Source organism: Trichechus manatus, unplaced genomic scaffold (assembly GCF_000243295.1).
Source record: "Trichechus manatus latirostris isolate Lorelei unplaced genomic scaffold, TriManLat1.0 scaffold00005, whole genome shotgun sequence".
In the NCBI taxonomy this organism is placed as follows: domain Eukaryota; kingdom Metazoa; phylum Chordata; class Mammalia; order Sirenia; family Trichechidae; genus Trichechus; species Trichechus manatus.
In genome coordinates this window covers 15,193,787-15,205,412 of record NW_004443941.1, presented here as the reverse complement: position 1 = coordinate 15,205,412, position 11,626 = coordinate 15,193,787, and the positions used below count along the sequence as shown (strand labels likewise).

The following is an 11,626-nucleotide window of genomic DNA, read 5'->3' as shown; positions in this document are numbered from 1 at the left end:
TTCTCTGCCTGGAATGCTCTTCCCCCTGGATTTTCTATGGTTGCTTCCTTCTCATCACTGGTGCTGAAACATCACTTCCCCCAGTTACTTAGCTCTGCCCTCAACATTGTTCTAGGTCATTTGTAGCACTTTTAACTATATAGATTAAAATCTTTACTTGTTGGTTTGTGTTTATAACGTAAGTCCTCTGTAACGTAAGTTCTGTGAGGGCTCTTACTCACCTCGGCATGCCCAGTGCCTAGAATAGGGCTGGGAACACAGTGGCTCAAAAAAATATTTGTTGAGTGAAAGGAAAGAATGAATTGTGAAGGTGAACTCATTTATTTTAGGCATTTAAAATTAATCACGGATAGAATATTTTTTTCCATTTCTTAGAGACTTGTTATGTAACTAATTATGAAGGCAATAAACAATTATAAAAAGAAATGCCGTGATTGGCGTTTGAAGAGACATTGTAGAAAGTAAGCTAAGAGAGTTGAGAGAATATGATTTTACCAAAAAAAAAAAAAAAAAGTAATTTATGTCATAAACCTATCTAGCCAATAGGCAGGCCCAGGCACTGTTAGGTGGGAGGGAGGTAAAGATGACCAGACATTGATTTTGCACTCAAGGAGCTCAAAGTCTACTGGGAGATGCAGCTACACAATTATAATATCTCACATCCATATGGCACAAGAAGAGCCCTGGTGGCACAGTTGTTAAGCACTTGGCTGCTAACCGAAAGGCCGGTTGTTCAAACCCACCAGCCCACTCTGCAGGAGAAAGATGTGGCAGTCTGCTTCCGTAAAGATTTACAGCCTTGGAAGCCCTACGGGGCAGTTCTACTCTGTCCTAGAGGGCAGTTATGAGTCAGAATTGACTTGATGGCAATGGGTTTGGATTTTTTTGGTTGGGTATAGTGTAAATTACATTCACATTTATAATTACTTCATTTGATGACCACAACAGTCCTATGAGATAGGGTATTACTAGAGTTGTTATTATTAGTGGCACAGTGGTTGGTTAAGAGCTCAGCTGCTAACCAAAAGGTCAGCAGCTTGAATCTATCAGCTGCTCCTTGGAAACCCTACGGGCAGTTCTGTTCTGTCCTATAGAGTCACTATGAATCGAAATTGACTTGACGGCAACAAGTTTGGCTTTTTTTCTTGTATAGATTAAATAACTGAGGCTCAGGGAGGTTATGTGATTTGCCTTGGACGGCACAGCAAGTAAGGAATGAGCATTTTAACTTAAGCCTAGATCCTCAGTCTGCTGTCCTGTTCTCCATCATTACCGTGCCTATTTAGCAGGATAAGCATAATGTGTAACAAGAGAGACTACTTTCATCCGGAGAACTCGGGGAAGACTTGCCTGAGGAAATGTCATGTCGATGGGACTGTGAAAGATGGGCAGCGGTTTTCAGGTGGAGGGGAACACACATTTCTAACAGTGATCAGGGGGAAGGCATGGAAACACGAAAACGCGTAGTGTGCTCTACTTGGCCGGAAGCAGAGGAGCTGGGAAAGGTAGGTTAGTCCATACTGTGAAAGATTGCTAGTGCCATTTTGTATGCAGTTGGGCAGTCCCTGAAAGCAGGAGATTGAAATGGTCAGGTCTGAGTTCTTGAAAGAAGAGTAGAGTGGCAGTTTGGTGGACTATTTGAAGCATGGAGAAAGAAGGTAGGAGCTTATTGCAATTGTGCCAGTAAGGCAAGTGTCTGAATGAGGACAGTGGAAATGGAAAGAACCAATTAACAACTGTCTGTGAGGTAGAATCACCTGCTGACCTTGGAAGGTAGAAGAGGGGGAATAAGTTTTGCTTTTTTTAAATTGTAGTATATGTGACTTGGTAGTTACGATTACCAAAAAAAAACAAAAAAACAAAAAAACTCAAACCTGTTGCTGTCGGGTCAATTCTGATCGTAGCAACCCTATAGGGCAGAGCAGAACTGCCCTATAGGGTTTCCAAGGAGCGTCTGTTGGATTCAAACTGCTGACCTTTTGGTTAGCAGTCATAGCCTTTAACCACTATGCCACCAGGGCTCCAGTTAATGATTACCTCAACCAAATTGGAGAACACAGGAAATGTAGTTTGGGAAGAGCATGGGAGGTTGGAGATGGGGGTTTTCTCAGAGGTAAAATGAAGCTTTTGCCTTTGGTCATGTTTGCTTTGAGATGTCTGTTTGCAACGTTCAGGTAGATACATCAGTCAGGTATGGGCCTGGACTTCGAGAGACAGGTTGAAGCTGATCATCATCAGAATACAAGTTAATATTAAAATTCCTATTGCAAACGGACACAAGGGAACTTTTTGGGATGATAGGAGTGATGTATTTCTTGATAATAGCAGTGGTTACAAGGAAATACATACCTCAAAACACGTCAAATAGTACACTGAAAATGGATGCATTTTATTGTATCCTAATTATACCTCAATAAAGTTGACTTAAAATTTTAAAAATACCTTTAAAAACCTACTATAGTTACTAGGAGTGAACTGCCTTGTACAACATACCAACCAACCAACCCACTGCTGCTGAGCTGATTTCGACTCACAGCGACCCTATAGGACAGAGTAGAACTGCCCCATAGGGTTTCCAAGGCTATAAATCTTTACGGAAAGAGACTGCCACATACGTCTCCCATGGAGCAGACTGATGGGTTCAAACTGCTGACCCTTTCGGTTAGCAGGTGAGCGCTTTAACCACTGTACCACCAGGGCTCCTTTGTACAACATAGAAAACCCAAAAACCAAACCCATTGTAGTCAAGTCGATTATGACTCATAGCAACCTTATAGGACAGACTAGAACTGCCTCATAGGGTTTCCAAGGAGTGGCTGGTGGATTTGAACTGCTGATGTTTTGGTTCGCAGCCAAGCTCTTAACCACTGCGCCACCAGGGCTCCACAACATAGAAAGTGCTAAATAAATAGTTTAAAAATTTTTAATGAATTTTTTTTTTTAAAGAAGAGAATGGAAATTTTTTGGCATATATCAGTTAAAAACAAGCGATTGGCAGTGGGAAAAGCTGCTATGGTTTCCACTTGTTACAGAAGCCAACGTTAGATGTGCCAGCATATTAGTCATTTAAGAGTTCTCCACCATTCGAAGACTTACTCCCTCCCCAAGCCACCCACCTCCCTCCCCAAGTTACCTTCATACCACATGGTTTGATTCCCCCATTCGGAGTTAGCTCAGACAATCAAGGTACTTGAAGAATATAATATGACTCATCGCTGAACAAGAAATCTTTCCTTACTGATTGATCTTAGGCTCATGGCCAATCTGGACTTCCGTTTGGCACCATTCCCTCAGCATCACTTCTGAATTGTCCTTTCAGTACTCAGCTTAAAATTTGCTTTGTACAAGAAGCCATTTTTAATTTGACAGGAAGAGGTGAAGTCTGATACCTATGTTCCGCCACCGGTGTGGACATACCCACCATGAGCACACAATTACTGAATTTGTAGGTTTACGTTGGAATCTCATGTCTGTCATTCACTAAGTATGACCTTGGAGAAAATGGGGATAATAAAACCCACCTTGCGGGGCCATGCAGATTAAGTCAAATAGCAATTTGAAAATGCCGAGTATGGCTCAACAAATGGCAGATTTCTTGTCAGCTCTGACTATGCTTTCTGAGTTATTTAGTCTATACCGTAAGTTTCTTAAAAGTAAAAGCACTTTTTCTTGTGCTCCGTACTCCCTCCCTAACTAATACAATGCCATCCATCCTTGGGAGACACTGTGAAATGATGTGCAGGAAGCTGGCAGGTCACGGACAAATTTGAGAAAGATTTATGTAACAAATACACAGATGAGAAAAGAGCATTCTGGGGAAATGGAAAAGAAGGGGTGATGGTAAAGGCCTGTCTTTACATTTACTCTTTCCACTCATTTAAAAATTTATCTTGTCAAAAACAGGGGTCAGATGGTCTCATACTGAGAGCGTGGTGCTGAAGACGATGTGCCAGTACACCTGGTATTGATTCACGCCAGCTGGGAGAGGAGCTTGGCTTCTCAGTGTTTTACTACTGTGGTTTCCTGGGCTGGGCAGCTGGGTGCCTAATAATGATAAAAACCATAATAATACTTCATAATTACATACTGTGCTTTGCCAGAACTTGGATTTAATTACAATGACTATGACAGGACTGGCAACATCCTCCTCCCTGTTGGGGTGCCATACCCAAGGGCCTGGAAATACAAAGTGAAGTGGCAACTGCAACCTTCTGCTATAGGGCCCGTGCTGGCAACATACCAGAGTTCTCTGCGTTTGAAGCTCATCTTCAGAAACAAAGTGTACTTCTACATTGCCCACATGTACCTGGCACTGTCAAGTAAAGTAGTATTTATGAAGCAACTACAGCCACACGTGGGTCATAGGAGCACGATGTCCCAGGCCTACAAGGAACCAAAATGGGTGATCTTGGTCATAACTCTGACTCCTGGCTCCAGGCATCGCTGCCACTACACTCAAACGGGGGAGTTCACTCATCTTCCCATTCTGATTTGGGCTGGAGATGCTTTTCTGTGAGTCTCTTTCAGGTGTCAGAGGAGTCACCAATTCATTAAGAACAATTTTCTGAGCACTTACTCTGAGCCAAGGCACTGTGGGCACACAAAGATGTATAAGATATGACTCCTACCCTAAAAGTAGCTTACAGTCTAGTTGGGGTGTTTGTATTCAGGCAGCTGTTATATGCAGATAAGGTTTCCAAGGCTGTAAATCTTTATGGAAGCAGACTGCCATATCTTTCTTCCATGGAGCGGCTGGTGGGTTCAAACCTCCAAACTTTTGATTAGCAGCTGAGTGCTGTAATCACTGTACCACCAGGGCTCCATTATATGAAGACAGAGGAAGTTCCTGGAAGATGAAAGGGAATGAAATCAAGACTCCAGGTGAAAGGGTCAGGACCATCTGCTCTTTGAGAACAAGAAGAAAGGATGAGAAGGAAGAGAAAGAGAATGATGTGCAGAGCTGGGCAATTTTGAGAGGTTCTTAGTTTCCCCATTTTATTGTGTTCATAGCACCCCCTGAATTATCTTGTTTTTTTACTTATTTACTGTTTGTTTCACTCCATTCAGTAAACTTGCCTGTTTTGTTTACCCCTATATCCTGAGCATCTCAAACAATGCCTGGCACATATAAGTGTTCAGCAAACACTAACCTAATGAATAAATGACCCGGGTGAGGTGGTGGCAGCGGAGATGGAGAGGAAAGGGTATTTAGTAAGTATAATTTAAATATAATTAATATGCAAGATTAAGTTAGAAGGGGTAGAGGTATGTTACAGCAGTGAGGAAGGGGCATGGATGATTAGTCCTAAGTTCCAGGTTTCTGGCTTGGGTATGTGAGTGGACAGTTGTGTTACCAAAGAAGATAAAGAACAGAGGAGAAGGAGTAGGTTTTGTGGACTTCTGAGAGCGTACAGAATGAGCACTGGTGGCGCAGTGGTTAAGCACTTGGCTGCTAACAGAAAGGTCGGCTGTTTGAACCCACCAGCAGCTCCTTGGGAGAAAGATGTGGCAGTGTGCTTCCATAAAGATTTACAGCCTTGGAAATCCTATGGGGCAGTTCTACTCTGTCCTATAGGGTCACTATGAGTTGAAATCGATATGACGCAGCAATGGGTTTTTTGGTTTTGAGGGTATATGAGTTCTGATTTGGATCCGTCACATTGAGGTTCAGGAGAGATGTCCAACACAGTGGCGTCACCAGGGTTGGTGTCATCCAGTGCGGTAACTCCTGGTGTCACTCCCCCCATAATAGTTATCACAGTATTGTAGCTAAAACACCAGAAAATTTGACAAGTCATCTACTATCAGAACACCAGCAGCAACTAAAACAACAGTGCGTGCTTGTAGGTGTGCAGATGAAGCCACGTGATTGGAAACACTGTTGTAATTGAGTAATAATGACAGCTCTGATTAGAGTGCATTAGAAGTTTCAAAAAGTCAATTAGCATAGAGTTTTAGCCTTGTTGGTATATTGATACATGTAAGCTGGGCTTATGAAAATTTTTTTTGGTGTTATTACAGGGATATTTTCATAAAAATAATTTCTGCTGAAACACTGCACAAAAATTTCACCGTCATTTTGGTGTCACCTCCTCTGACAGTGTCACCTCCTCTGACAGTGTCACCTCCTCTGACAGTGTCACCTCCTCTGACAGTGTCACCCAGTGCGGTCCACACCCCTCCCTCACACCCCCTTAGTGATGCCACTGGTCCAACAGGTAATTACATATGCAGGTATGGACCTCATTAAATGTACACACGGCAGTTAAAGCTATCAAAATGGGGTACATCCTCTAGCGTGAAGATGGCTATGTGCTTACTGAGAAGACGACTGAGGATCGGACCCTCAGAAACCTCAACACGTAAGGGTCAACAGAGAGAAGATACAGAAGTTAACTGAAGAGAAACGATCGGAGAGTTTATGGTGTCACGGAAATCAGGATGGTGGATGGCTGAGGAGGAGGAAATGCTTCAAGAAGGCCATCGTGCGCAGAATCAACTGCAGTAGGAGGATCAAGTAAGAGGACTAAAACATGACCCATGAACTTGGCCGTATGAAAAGTCACTGGTAGCCTTAAGGAGCGCACTTTCAGTGGACTATGGGGAGAATAATTTAGCCTGTGGCCGGTAAGTTTGTGAATGACAACAATCTTTCTCAGAGGCCTGATGGGAAGAGTCCCGCAAGCGTCACAATTCTTCCACTAAGCTTCTCTTTTCCACCTTTTCAGCCATTTCTAGGACAAGGGCCCTTCCATATAAAGCGCTGGCAAAGAGACGGATACAGAACACCCCTCCGTCCGATTTGTTAGTTATTTTTGTGACAGCTGTGAGTAGGGATGGGAATACTTGATTTAAATGAGGTGCTGGGCTCTCCGCGGATCTTGGAATTTGCTAACTAGGCGGCTCCCTGCTAGGTGAGCTGGGGAGACTCATTCACATTTTCCTACCCTGCACTCCCGCCCTCTATTCAGCATTTCCCCCTCCTTTTCCACGACAGGGTTTAAAACAAGGACAAAGCTTTTCCTCTTCTCGCACCGCACGTTGACCTCCCACCCGCAAACCCACCGATGGCCCTTCCCCTACCACGTGACTCTCCCCAGCACACGTCACTCGCCGCCGTTGACCCCTCCCCTCGGCTCCGAAGCCCGCTTTCCCCTCCGCCTCCCAAACCCACGTGACCGCCTGTCTCCCACCTGACTGGCTCCTCCCTTTCCCCCCCGGGCCGGACCCGGCCGCCGTCGCAGCTGCCGGACTCCAAAATGGCAGCCGCGTACGGAGCGCACCCGAGCCGCTGGACCTCCCTGACTCCCAGGCCGCCCCCCTCTCGCTCCCTGCCCCTCTCCTTCGGCCTTCACCTACACGCCTCCGGATTGGCCGCTAGGAATCCCGCCCCTCCAATACCCCTCCTGCTATTGGTCACGGTAGGCTGCCCTTCAGAGAGGCGTGCCCCCGCCCGCCCCCCGCCCCGGGAGGTATTTTCCATTCCAGTGGGGGTTGGGGGGAGGGGGGAGGGGAAAAGGGTGAAGAGGGGGAGGCGGCCGAGGGAGGGGGTGGGGGCCTGGCGGGGGCATCCGGCGGAGCTGGGGTCCCCGGGCGCCGTCCGGAGGAAGCGAGACTGCGCTCCCTCCGGCAGTTGGAGGGGACCGGACGGGGTCGGCGGGCGGGCGGGCGGACTCGCCTTCTTGGTGACTGCGCCGTCCGGGTCCATCCTGCCTGGCCGCAGGTGCCCCTGGATGTGGCCGCCCCGCGCGCCCCGACCGGTGAGTGTCCCTGCGGCTTGCGCCCGCTCCGGCGCCCCCTTCGCGGCCCCCACCCCGCCGTTAGCGGCCGACTTTCTGTCCCTCGGGTGCCCACGCCCGGTGCAGTCCGCCTCCAGCCGGCGCCTCCACACCCCAGGCAGAGGCAGCGCCGGTCCTCGGGCCGGGATGGGCTGGCTGGGAAGAGGACGGCGGGCCGGGGACGTCGAGCCCGGGCCGCGAGCCCCATGCCCACCGCGCCGCGCGTAGTGGGACCTTGCGCTTAGTAGGCTCTCGATGTATTTTGATGGAATTGTATTTCTGGCTGGAGGGACGTAGGGCACCTAAGGGGAAAGGGGTCGTCCCAGGGTTGTAGGAGAGCGCTTGTGATCGGGGTCGTGGTGGGTCGGGGGGAAGCCACCGGAGTCCTCGTGGGGCCGTTACGGGAGCTGCAGGGAAGGGGACATCGGGCAAGTTACTTGGGGCTCCATCTGGGGGTCCTCAAGGTCGAGGAGATCTGGGGAATGAGGGAGAGAACGGGGGAGCATGAATGGGGGAGGCGATTGGAGCACCTACAAGGGTTTAATCTGAAGTAAAAAAGAATGTGGAGGCGGGCGCAGGAAATGGGCTCCTAAGATTCTTTGATACTCTGGTTTGGGCATTCAAGTAGCTGAAGCGAAGTGACTTTCTGGAGAGGGAGTTGCATTTAAAAGAAGGATGCTAAGAAACGGTTTAAGTACACGTCTTGTACTGAACTTTTAAAGACTGGGGAATCGGAAGTTTTTGACATTTTCTTTTGGCTTTGCAACAGAGAGGAGGCTCGCTACTGGACCCTTTCAGTTATCCTGTATAAATGTATGTATGTGTTTGATGGTATTCTATCAGTTATCAGTTTTGCTGGAAATGCTCCTAACTATACCTTGAAATTTTTGTAGCAGCCTCTCCATCTGTAGCATTTAGACTGGACTGTTCAGTTTTCATTCTGGAAGATTAGTAATTCGCATGCTTTCTTTCCCTTGCTTTTAACTGTGTCTTTTACAAGGTCATGCAGAATTGAACTACAAATTCTATGGAAATTTTAAAATATTTTTTAACTTCAAGTTTTGAACTGGGAAGGAGATGTTAGTAAGCTAGCAGCTCTTGAAAGCAATACTAAAATCAGGTTGAATTATCTAACATTCGGGAATCTTAATGTCAGATGCTTAATTTTAATAATCTTGCATTTACATAATACTCTTTTTGAGAATGGATTGGGAACCTACAAAATACACACCAGGATTACTGGCAGTCCACAGAGGTTCTTCATTTCACTCAGAAGAGTAAGCTAAGAATTGCCCAGCTAGATCTTTAGTCCTTCTAATATTTTTTCATCACATATATGGTATCTTACTAATTCCTCATAAGTCTTCACAGTTCAAAAAATGAAAGCTTATTTTGTTAGGGAACATGTCTTAGAAAAATTTGTTATTTTTCCCTTTAATTCAGCAATCAGAAAACATTTCTGCAAAAAGGAGCTAATATTTTCAGTTGGCACCTTCTTAGTTCTTGAATAACTAATGGTTAATTATATTTTTCTCCCTATTGTCCTTGAATTTTACTATTCGTCCTTAGGAAGAATGTACTGGCACACAAAACAGCAGTCTAAAATATTGAAACCTAACACCTTTTACCATTATAATAGCTTCTGCATTATTCACCTTGAGAACCATCTATAGCAAACCAGTGGTCAGGAGGTCTTCCCCCATCACCTTTGTTTAGCTTTGGGCTGTTTTCTCCGTTTGCAGAACTAAGGAAATATACACTTAATGGCTGCAGAATAATGGTAAGAACCAGGGCTTCCATCCGGTTCTTCCTGGTTCAGTCATGGCCGAGGAAGCAAAACTGGAACGGACCCAAATTTTTAGAATTTGGGTGAACCAGAACAATAACCAGAACAGGAAAAATTACGACTCAGAGCCCTGCTAGAAACCTAATCTTCTTAGAAAACAAGGGCATTGTAGCCAAATCTCTTGCCCATCTGATTGAATTTTGAGCAGAGTTGGAAACAGCGGTGCCCCTCTCAAAGATGGCGACCAGCTGTGCTGCTTTGAACATGTGTCGCTCTCCACAGTGCTGTCGGTAATCCAGTCTCACGCATCAGGCTCCAGAAGGGGCTCATTACACCTCTTCTGAGTCTCCCATTCCAGAGCTTTGACCCATAATTTTTCCCGTTCCAGATTACCCAAATTGTAAAAATTTGGGTCTGTTTCGGTTTTGCTTCGTCAGCCATGACTGAGCCAGTTCAAAGCCCTGGTAATAACAGAATTAGAATGGGAAGCTAGGAAAAAAGATTTTTGTGTATGAGTCCCATTTGTTTTACAGCTGAAAGAGCAGAGCATGAGATGATTCTTTTTAAGATCAGGAACCAAAGCCCAGAACAGTTGAAGGGACTAAATTGCTAGTTAGTGGCAGAGCGAGGATTGATGTGCAGGTCTCTCTGGACTCTGGTCCAGAGTTTTTTGCACTTTATCACGTTGTTTATTTCTAATACATTCTGGTGCCAACTATAAATGGGTTTTGGATTACTAGTGATATTGTTCCCCTCTAAGGATGGGAAGTTTGAGTTGAGTTACTATTTTACATGAAATGATGCAAAGCTGGATGAGTTTTTATTGAAAGGTTTAAAACAATCTGCAGCATTGTTAGTGGAAGTGCTGATATTTCCTTCTCATTGGAATAAAGTGACAAACTGTCATCTAGATTAAAATATGATATGAACTCTGTTTTATACTTTTTAGTGCAAAAAGCTAATTGCTTAAAAGGTTCAGGATTAAAAAGGCTCATTTTTGAAGTAAATTTTATGAAAATTATTATTTTCAATAAAATTTGAGGTTTTTGTTATATTGATAAAATGGATTTTAGTACCTTTTAAAAAGCAGTAATAGAATTATATGATCATTATGAGAAGAATTTCTGTCATAATTGTAATAAAAAAAGACTGGATTTGTATCTCAGCCACTTAATAACATTATGATTTAACCACCATGTACCTAGGTTTCCTCATCTGTAAAGTGAAGATAATAAAAGTACCTACATTATAGGGTGGTTGTTAGTTGCAGTTGAGTTGATTCTGACTCATGGCGACTCCATGTGTCCAGAGTAGCACTGCTCCGAAGGGTTTTCAAGACTGTGACCTTTTGGAAGCAGATTGCCAGGCCTGTCTTCCAAGGTGCCTCTGAGTGGGTTCAAACTGCCAGCCTTTCAGCTGGTAGTCGAGCACTTAACCATCTGCACCACCCAGGGCTTCCCCTTATAAGGTAGTGGTGAGGATTAAACACTCCTAGCACGTAGTAAGGGTGTAAGAAATATTTGACATTATTCTCTATGGTCCATTAAGTGTACATAGGCACTTGGATGCCCATTCATTTCCTTACTGTTGACTCAAAGCAGTCACTTTTAGGCTACAAAAAATTCCTAGATAATGATAATCAAATAATATTCTGCATAAGGGACACAATACAAATGATGCCCTTTGATTTTTTTCTCTCCTTTCTGTGCTTACCTTGGGCCTTAAATTAGGTCTGCATGTCCGGTTAGAGTGATTGTGTCAGTTTTTCTGGATGTCATTGGGAGACCCTCGTTGCAGCTTCACTGTCCTAGAGTCAAATGGCTGTTGATTGTGTGGGTATTCTAGTGAAATGCATTAAGTTCTAGAGGCCTACTGGACTAAGCTTAGGTGAGGAAATCGGGAATTCATAAAGGTCTAAGAGCACAGCTGCTAAACAAAAAAAGATTGGCAGTTCAAATCCACCAGCCGCTCTTTGGAAACTATAGGGCAGTTTAACTCTGTTCTGTAGGGTCACTGTGAGTCGAAATTGACTCATTGGCAATAGTGTTTTTTTTTTTTTTTT

The 11,626-nt window shown here is 44.8% G+C and overlaps 1 protein-coding gene across 2 annotated transcripts in view; it reads left to right on the top strand.

The window, feature by feature from the left end:
- The first annotated feature begins 7,489 nt into the window (after positions 1-7,489).
- The window catches only part of SOCS5 (suppressor of cytokine signaling 5), a 63,002-nt gene continuing 58,865 nt past the window's right edge, over positions 7,490-11,626 (top strand). Inside the window, exon 1 of one of the 2 annotated variants that reach the window (XM_004369491.3) lies at positions 7,490-7,760. The gene's annotated coding sequence lies outside the window, so the exon portion shown is untranslated. The remainder of the gene's footprint in view (positions 7,761-11,626) is intronic. The other variant, XM_023735423.1, reaches the window with a different exon arrangement.